Here is an 8,614-nt window from a genome sequence, read left to right on the forward strand (position 1 = left end):
AAAAAAAAAAAAACGAATTTTTAACCAAAAGACTAGAATTCTCAACCAAAAAGTTTCAGTTTCAACGAAAAAAAAGATGAGTAATTAAAAAAAAAGATTAATTTTCTACCAAAAAAGACGAATTTTTAACGAAATTCGTAAATTTCGAGCCAAAAAATTGAAATTTCAAGTAAAAAAGAATTTTTAAACAAAAGATTGATTTATTAACAAAAAATAAGAATTTTTAATCAAATTTAAGAATTCTAAAACAAAAAGTTGAAATTTGAACTGAAAAAGATTAATTTACAACCCGAAAAGACACATTTTTCACTAAATTCATGAATTCCGATCAAAAAAGTTTAATTTTCAGCTAAAAAGAGGAATTTTTAAGCAAAAAGTTTAATTTACTACCAAAAAAAAAAAAAAAACGAATTTTTGACCAAAAGACTAGAATTCTCAACCAAAAAGTGTAAGTTGAAAAAAAGGATTAATTTTTAAATAAAAAGATTAATTTTCTATCAAAAAGACGAATTTTTATCGAAATTCATGAATTTCGAACCAGAAAATTGAAATTTTAATAAAAAAAGAATTTTTAAACAAAGGAATGATTTATTACCTAAAAATAAGAATTTTTAATCAAGTTTAAGAATTCTTAAACAAAAAATTGAATTTTGAAATAAAAAAAGAATAATTTTTTACCAAAAAGAGACGAATTTTTACCGAAATTCATAAATTTCGAACCAAAAAGTTGAAATTTCAACTAAAAAAGAATTTTTAAACAAAAGATTGATTTTATTACCAAAAAATTAGAATTTTGAATCAAATTTAAGAATCCTTATTTTTAAACAAATAGATTAATTTTCTAGCAAAAAAAAAACGGATTTTTAACGAAATTCATAAATTGCGAACCAAAAAATTGAAATTCCAACTAAAAAAGAATTTTCAGACAAAAGATTGATTTATTACCAAAAAATAAGAATTTTAAATCAAATTTAAAAATTCTCAACCAAAAAGTTGAATTTTCAACTCAAAAAGATTAATTTACTACCAGAAAACACGAATTTTTCATTTCATTCGTGAATTCCGATAAAAAAAATTTAATGTCCAACTGAAAAAGAGGAACTTTTAAACAAAAAGATTAATTTACCAGAAAAAAACAACGAATTTTAAAAAGACCAGTAAAATTTTCAACCAAAAAGTGTAAGTTTCAACGAAAAAAAGAGATGAATAATTTAAAAATAAAAGATTAATTTTCTGCCAAAATTGATGAATTTTTAACGAAATTCATCATTTTCGAACCAAGAAGATGAAATTTCAACTAAAAATAATTTTTAAACGAAAGATTGATTTATTACCAAAAAATAAGAATTTTGAATCGAATTTAGGAATTCTTATTTTGAAATATAAAGCTTAATTTAGTACCAAAAAAAAACGAATTTTGAACCAGAATTCTCAACCAAAAAGTTTCAGTTTGACCAAAAAATAAGAATTTTTAATCAAATTTAAGGGTTCTCAACCAAAAAATTAAATTTTGAACTGGAAATAATTAATTTACTACTTGAAAAGACAATTTTTTAACTAATCCCTGAATTTCGACTAAAAAAGATGAATTTTTAAATCAAAAAGATTAATTTACTGCCGAAAAGGACGAATTTTTAATTAAATTTAAGAGTTCTCAACCAAAAAGTTGAAATTTCATCTAAAAAAAGATTAATTTTTAAACAAACGATTGATTTACTACCAAAAAACATGAATTTTTAATCAAATTTACGAGTTTTCAACCAAAAAGTTGAATTTTGAACTAAAAAAGATTAATTTACGACCTAAATAGACAAATTTTTCACTAAATTCATGAATTCCGATAAAAAACTTTAATTTCCAACTAAAGAAGAGGAACTTTCAAGCAAAAAGGTTAATTTACTAACAAAAAAAAACGAATTTTTAACCAAAATACTACAATTCTCAACCAAAAAGTGTGAGTTAAAAGAAAAGATTAATTTTTAAATAAAAAGATTAATTTTCTAGCAAAAAGTCGAATTTTTATCGAAATTCATGAATTTCGAACCAAAAATGTGAAATTTCAACTAAAAAAGAATTTTTAAACAAAAGAATGTTGTATTACCATAAAATAAAATTTTTTAATGAAATTTAAGAATTCTCAACCAAAAAGTTGAAAATTGATCTAAAAAAGATTAATTTACTACCAGAAAGAACAAATTTTTCATTTAATTCGTAAATTCCGATCAAAAAAAGTTTAATTTTCAAACTAAAAAGAGGAACTTTTAAACAAAAAGGTTAATTACTACAAAAAAAAACGAATTTTTAAACAAAATACCAGAATTCTCAACCAAAATGTGTAAGTTTCAACGAAAAAAAAGATGAATAATTAAAAAAAAAAAGATTAATTTTCTACAACTGAAGACGAATTTTTAACGACATTCATAAATTTCGAACTAAAAAGTTAAAATATCAACGAAAAAGAATTCAAAATAACACATTGATTTTCTACGAATTTTTAACAAAATTCATGAATTATTAAGGAGGAAAATATGATTTTCAGAAAAAAGTTCAATTTTATACTGAAATAGTTAAATTTTTCGCTGAAAAATTATATTACCAAAAATGTAGTTACATTTTTATAAAGAGATAAATTTTTAATTACAATGAAGAATCTTCCAAAAACAAAATTAGTTAAAAAAAGAGTTTAGCTTTTAAACGCAAGTAATTGAATTTTCAAGTAAAATGAAGTACATTCTCAACGAAAAATCTAAAAACAATTTATATTATGATTTTAAATTTGAACTACTTTCTTGAAAATTATGCAATTTTTTTTCTTTCTTTCTTAGAAATTTAACTTTTTGGTTGAGAATTCTAGGATTTTATTAAAAATTCTTCTTTTTTAGTTGAAATTTCAAATTCGTGGTTCGGAAAGTCATGAATTTTGTTAAAAATTCGTCTTTTTTGGTCGTAAATTAATCTTTTTGTTTAAAAATTCATCTTTTTTGTTGAAAACTCAACTTCTTGGAATATTTAAATTTTCAATTAAAAAAATTGATTTTCAACTTAAATAATAAATCCTGGAAACAACCAAACAGTTGGATTTCAAACCAAGAAGATTATTTTGCTACTAAAAGAAGTCGAAATTTCAACAAAATGCGTGCATTTTCATCCAAATAGTGAAATTTTTTATCAAGAAGTTGAATTTTCAACCAATAAAATTAATTTTGTACCAAAAGAGTCGAATTTTTTAGAAAATCCATGCATTTTCATCCATATAAAGGAATTTTCAACCAATAATATTAATTTTCTACCAAAAAGGACGAGTATTGAACAAAAGACATGAATTTTTCAACGAAATAATTGAATTTTCAAGTAAAAAATATAAATTTCCAACCTATAATGAAATAGTTCAATTGTTAGGTAAGCAAATTTAATTTTGACAAAATGGTTCAATTATTAACCAATAAGATTAATTTTCTGCAAAAAGGACGTATTTTTAATAAAATACACAATCTGCATAGCAAAAAATTGAATTTTTAACTAAAAAAGATAAAAATGTGACCAAAAATGAAATTGTTTATATTTTCGGTTAGAAAAGAAAATTAATTTTCAATCACAGAACTGATATTTAACAAAATAATTAAATTTTCAACCAAAAAGAGAATTATTTACTAAAATTATGAATCTTTAACAACAAAAATAACATAAACACCAGAAATAATTATTTAACTAAAATTATGAATCTTCAACCAAAAGTATTAATTTTCTACCAAAACAAGATTAATAGTTTCAACTAAAAATATTATATGTAGTAGATATTTCAATCAAGAAATATTTGAGTTTAAAATTTAAAAAAAAAGTATTTTCAACAAAATAATTTAATTTTGAACTGAAATTATAAATCTTGAACAACAAAAAATAAAATTTTTAACCAATAAGAATAAATTTCTACCAAAAAATACACATTTGCAAAAAATAAGTTTATTTTTAACTAAACAGTTGAATTTTTAACTAAAACTCCGTTCTTAATCAAGCAAGATGATTTTTTAACAAAAAAAAAACTTTTTAACAATTTAGGTCAACTTTCAACCAAACACTTGAATTTTTAACAAAGAAAGTTAATTTTCTACCAATAAAGAAGATTTTTAATCAATTATGTGGTTAAATTTTCAACCAAAATGATGAATTTTTAATTTAAATGATGAATATTGAGCAGAAAAAAATTTAACAAATTAGTTTCACTTTCAACCAAATAGTTGAATTTCAAACCAAAAAGATTAATTTTCTACTCAAAAAGTCGAATTTTTAACTAAATACATCAATTTTCGTCAAAATAAAGAAATTTTCAAAAAATAAGAATAATCTTCTGACAAAAATCAAAATTTATAACAAAATAGTTGAATTTCCAAACAAATAAATCAATTTTCAATCAGAAAGGTGAATTTACCACCAAGAAAATTATTTGTCTACTAAAAAAGTCGAATTTTTAACAAAATTCGTGCATTTTCATCTAAATAGTGGAATTTTCTACCAAAAAAAGATTTTTAGTCAAATATAGAGTTGAATTTTCAACAAAAACAATGAATTTTTAAATTAAATGGTAAATACTCAGCAGGAAAAAAAAATTAAAAAGTAGGTCCATTTTCAACCAAATAGTTGAAATTCAAACCAAAAATAATAATTTTCCACTAAAAAAGTCGAATTTTTTAAAAAATACATAAATTTTCATCCAAATAAATGAATTTTCAATCAATAAGATTAATTTTCTAGCAAAAATTAAAATTTATAAGAAAATATTTGAGTTTTCAAGCAAATAAATCAATTTTGAATTAAAATGATTAATTCTCAACCAAGAACATTATTTTTCTACTAAAAAAGTATAATTTTCAACAAAATAATTGCATTTTTTCGCAATAGTGAAATTTTCAACCAATAAGATTAATTTTTTTACCAAACAAGACGTATTTTTAACAAAATATACAAATTTCAAACCAAACAATTGAACTTTCAACTAAAAACGATAAATTTGTGAATTTAAAATTTAAAAAACGTATTCTGAACAAAATGATTCAATTTTCAACTAAAATTATGAATCTTTAACAACAAAAATTAAATTTTCTACCAATGAGGTTAATTTTTAACAAAAAAAAATAAAATAAAAAATAAAATTTTTTAACAAAAAATATTAATTTCCAACCAATCAGAATGTTTTTCTACTAAAAAAAGTCGATTTTTCAACAGAATAGAAACATTTTCATTCCAATAGTGGAAATTTCAGCCAAGAAGATTATTTTTTACCCAAAAACAGGTGATTTAAAAAAATAGTTGAATTTTTAAACAAAAAGATAAATTTCCGATTTAGATCATTATTTTTTTTTAAAGTTATATTTTTAACGCAATATTTGCACTTAAAAACTTGTTGAATTTTCCACCAAAAAGTATACATTTTCAATAAAGAATTTTCTATAAAAAATCACGAATTTTCATAATTAAATTAATTTTTTATCCAAATAATGAAATTATCAACCAAATTATGAAAATTTCAAGCCAAAAATTTAATTGATAATTTAACTATTTTCTTGAAAATCTATTTTTTGCTGTTGTTGAAAATCCATTTCTAAACTGAAAATGTAATTAATCTAGCTGAAAATTCTATCAATTTAGATCAAAATTCATCTTTATGGTTGAAAAATTTGTCTTTTTTGGTAGAAATTTTGTAAACACTTAATTTTTTAAATCAAAAGTTTAATTATTCCATGTTTAGTTAAAAATGTAGACTTTTAAATTTAAAATTAAATTATTTGGTTGAAAATTTATCTGAAAACTCAACCACTTTGTTGAAAAATTCGTCTTTTTTGGTTGAAATTTAATATTTTTGTTTGAAAATTCATTATTTTTCTTGTTCAAAGTTTATTTTTTGGTGAAAGATATGCAGTAAAAACTGCGCATCTTTTTATGTTGAAAAATTAACTATTTGGTTGAAAATTTGTATTTTTTTAGTAAAAAATTCGTACTTTTGGTCCAGGATTCAAATATATTGTTGAAAATTTAACTAATTTGGTTAATAATTGAACGATTTTGTCGAAAATAATTTTTTTTTTTACCTAGCAATTTAAAATTATTCATCTTTTTGAATGAAAATTAACTATTTTGTTGATAATTCGTTTTTTTTATTCTAAATTGATTTTTTTAGCTGATAATTTCACCGTTTTCTTAAAAATTTCTTATTGAAAATCCGTTTCTAAACTGAAAATTTAACTAATCTCGTTGGATATTCCATAATTTTATTTGAAAATTCATCGTTTTATTTCAAAATTGATCTATTTTGTTAAGAATTTTTTTTTGTTTAAAAATATTTTTCTATTCATCTGTTTTCTTTTTACTTGAAAATTCATGTTTTTTTGTTGAAAATTCGTCTTTTTGAGTAAAAAAAATTAATCTTCTTGGTTGAAAACTCGTCTTTTTGTTAAAAAATAAACTATACTGGTTTAAAATTGATAATTTTAGTGGAAAATGTACATTTTACTGAAAATCCATTTTTTGAACTGATAATTAAAGTATTTTCTTGAAAATTTGTTGCTTTTTGTTGCCGAAAATCCGTTTCTAAACTGAAAATTTGATTAATCTAGCTGCAAATTCCATCAATTTAGTTGAAAATTCATCTTTTTGGTTAAAAAATTCGTCTTTTTTGGTAAAAAGTTAATCTTTTTAGTTGAAAATTCATTTTTTGCTCCAAGTTTTAGTTAAGAATTAATCTTTTTACCTAAAAATTTAACTATTTTTTTGAAAATTCGTTTTTTTTTGTAAACACTTAATTTTTTTAATTAAAAGTTTAAATATTCCGAAAATGTAGCCTTTTAAATTGAAAATTTATTTTTTTTTAGTTAAAAAACTAGTCTTTTTGGTCCAGGATTCAAATATAATGTTGAAAATTCGTTTATATTTTTTTAGAATCCTCTTTCTTTAAAATTGATGTTTAAAATCGATCTTTTTGGTTGAAAAATTCGTCTTTTTTGATAGAAAGTTAATATCGTTGGTTGAAAAATCGACTATTTTATGGAAAATTCGTTTTTTTTTTGTTGTTGAAAAAATTAATTTTTTCAATAAAAATTTTAATTATTGCATTATATTTATATGTAATTTTTTATCAAAATAGTTGCACTCACTCTCACTTAATGGGCTTATTAGTAAAAAAAAATTCCACCAGGAAGAAAACAAATTTTTATATTTTTAAAAATCTAATATTTTCTCAGTTTACACAGATTATAATAAACTTTTGATACAAAAATGAAAAAAAATACTCACGGAATTTGTTAAAGTGACGATATTTTTTTCAAACGAAAAAAAATCATGGCAAAAGAAAAATAGGTTCCGAATTTTCATTTTCGAATAATATTAGACATTTTCATTTTGAGGTTAGAACTTAGGTCCAACAACCTTAAAAATGTATGTATAAACATTCCTCCAGTACTGCGTGATTAAATTTATATATTTTAAAATCTTTTTTCAATATATATGTAATATATTGTACACGTATCTGAAAGTAAACAGTATTTTTACCAATTTCGACACTTGTTATTTGTTATCTTTGTCAGTTGTCATCTTTGTTATTTTAGTGCTTAAAGCATAGACTTGTCTAGATTTATAGTAATGCCCATGAAGTGTGAGAACCGCTCTGAGAATAGAGTTCTGAGCCGGTTATATTACTTTGAGAACGGTAACGAGAATATTACCAAGAATATAAACGAGAAATAAATTCTCTGAGAATTTATGAGAATCTCAGAATTTATTTTAATTAATAGAAAATTGACATTTTTTCGTTAACTTTTCGGTTGAACATTCAACTCTTTTTTTTTTTAATTTCATCTTTTTTTAATTTAGAGTTTCGCAGAAAATTTACTTTTTGTTTAAAATTTATATTTTCGTATTGAAACAAGAAACTGAAATATTTGCTGAATGAAAGTTCCACTTATAAAAAAAGTTTTTTTTTATTACAAATTTATCTGTTTTAGTAAAAAATTGATATTTTTCGATAAAATGCAACTATTTGGTAGAGAATTGAGCCATTTTGTTAAAAATTAATCCTTTTTGGTTAAAAAAATTCGTCTTCTTAGATTAAAAATTAAATTTTTTCGTCGAATCTTATTTTTTTGTTACAAAAATTCAATTCTTGATGTTACCAAGTCAACTGGAATCTTTTTTTAATGAAAACACAACTTCTTTTGTAATAAAAAATTCTTCTGCTTTAAGATAAAATTCATATTTTTTTATAAAAATACAACTATTTGCTAGAGAATTCCACAATTTTGTTTAAAAAATCATCCTTTTTGGTTAAAAATTCTTCTTTTTGGATTGAAAATTCATTTTTTTTAGAAAATTGTTTCTTGTTAAAAAATTCAGATCGTGAAGACTCGACTAAAATCTTTTTCCACAGAAAATTCAACTCTTTCCTTTGAAAATTTTTCTATTTGATTTAAAAGTTCATCTGTTATAGAAGAAATTTCATTTCTTGTATGAAAATGCAACTTTTTGGTTAAAAATCGTTCTTCTTTGCTTGAAAATTCAACTAATTTGTTTAAAACATTTGGTTTAATCGCTTTGTTAATAAATCACTTTTTTGTTAAAGATTTATATT

The 8,614-nt window shown here is 21.4% G+C and overlaps 1 protein-coding gene across 2 annotated transcripts in view; it reads right to left on the minus strand.

Moving 5' to 3' along the window:
* Positions 1 to 7,609, minus strand: part of LOC117168352 (uncharacterized protein At4g17910) — a 16,097-nt gene extending 8,488 nt beyond the window's left edge. The window contains exon 1 of one of the 2 annotated variants that reach the window (XM_033353931.1): positions 7,285 to 7,609. The gene's annotated coding sequence lies outside the window, so the exon portion shown is untranslated. The remainder of the gene's footprint in view (positions 1 to 7,284) is intronic. The other variant, XM_033353932.1, reaches the window with a different exon arrangement.
* Positions 7,610 to 8,614: the final 1,005 nt, after the last annotated feature.

The sequence above is a fragment of the Belonocnema kinseyi genome, chromosome 2 (assembly GCF_010883055.1).
Source record: "Belonocnema kinseyi isolate 2016_QV_RU_SX_M_011 chromosome 2, B_treatae_v1, whole genome shotgun sequence".
Classification (NCBI taxonomy): Eukaryota; Metazoa; Arthropoda; class Insecta; order Hymenoptera; family Cynipidae; genus Belonocnema; species Belonocnema kinseyi.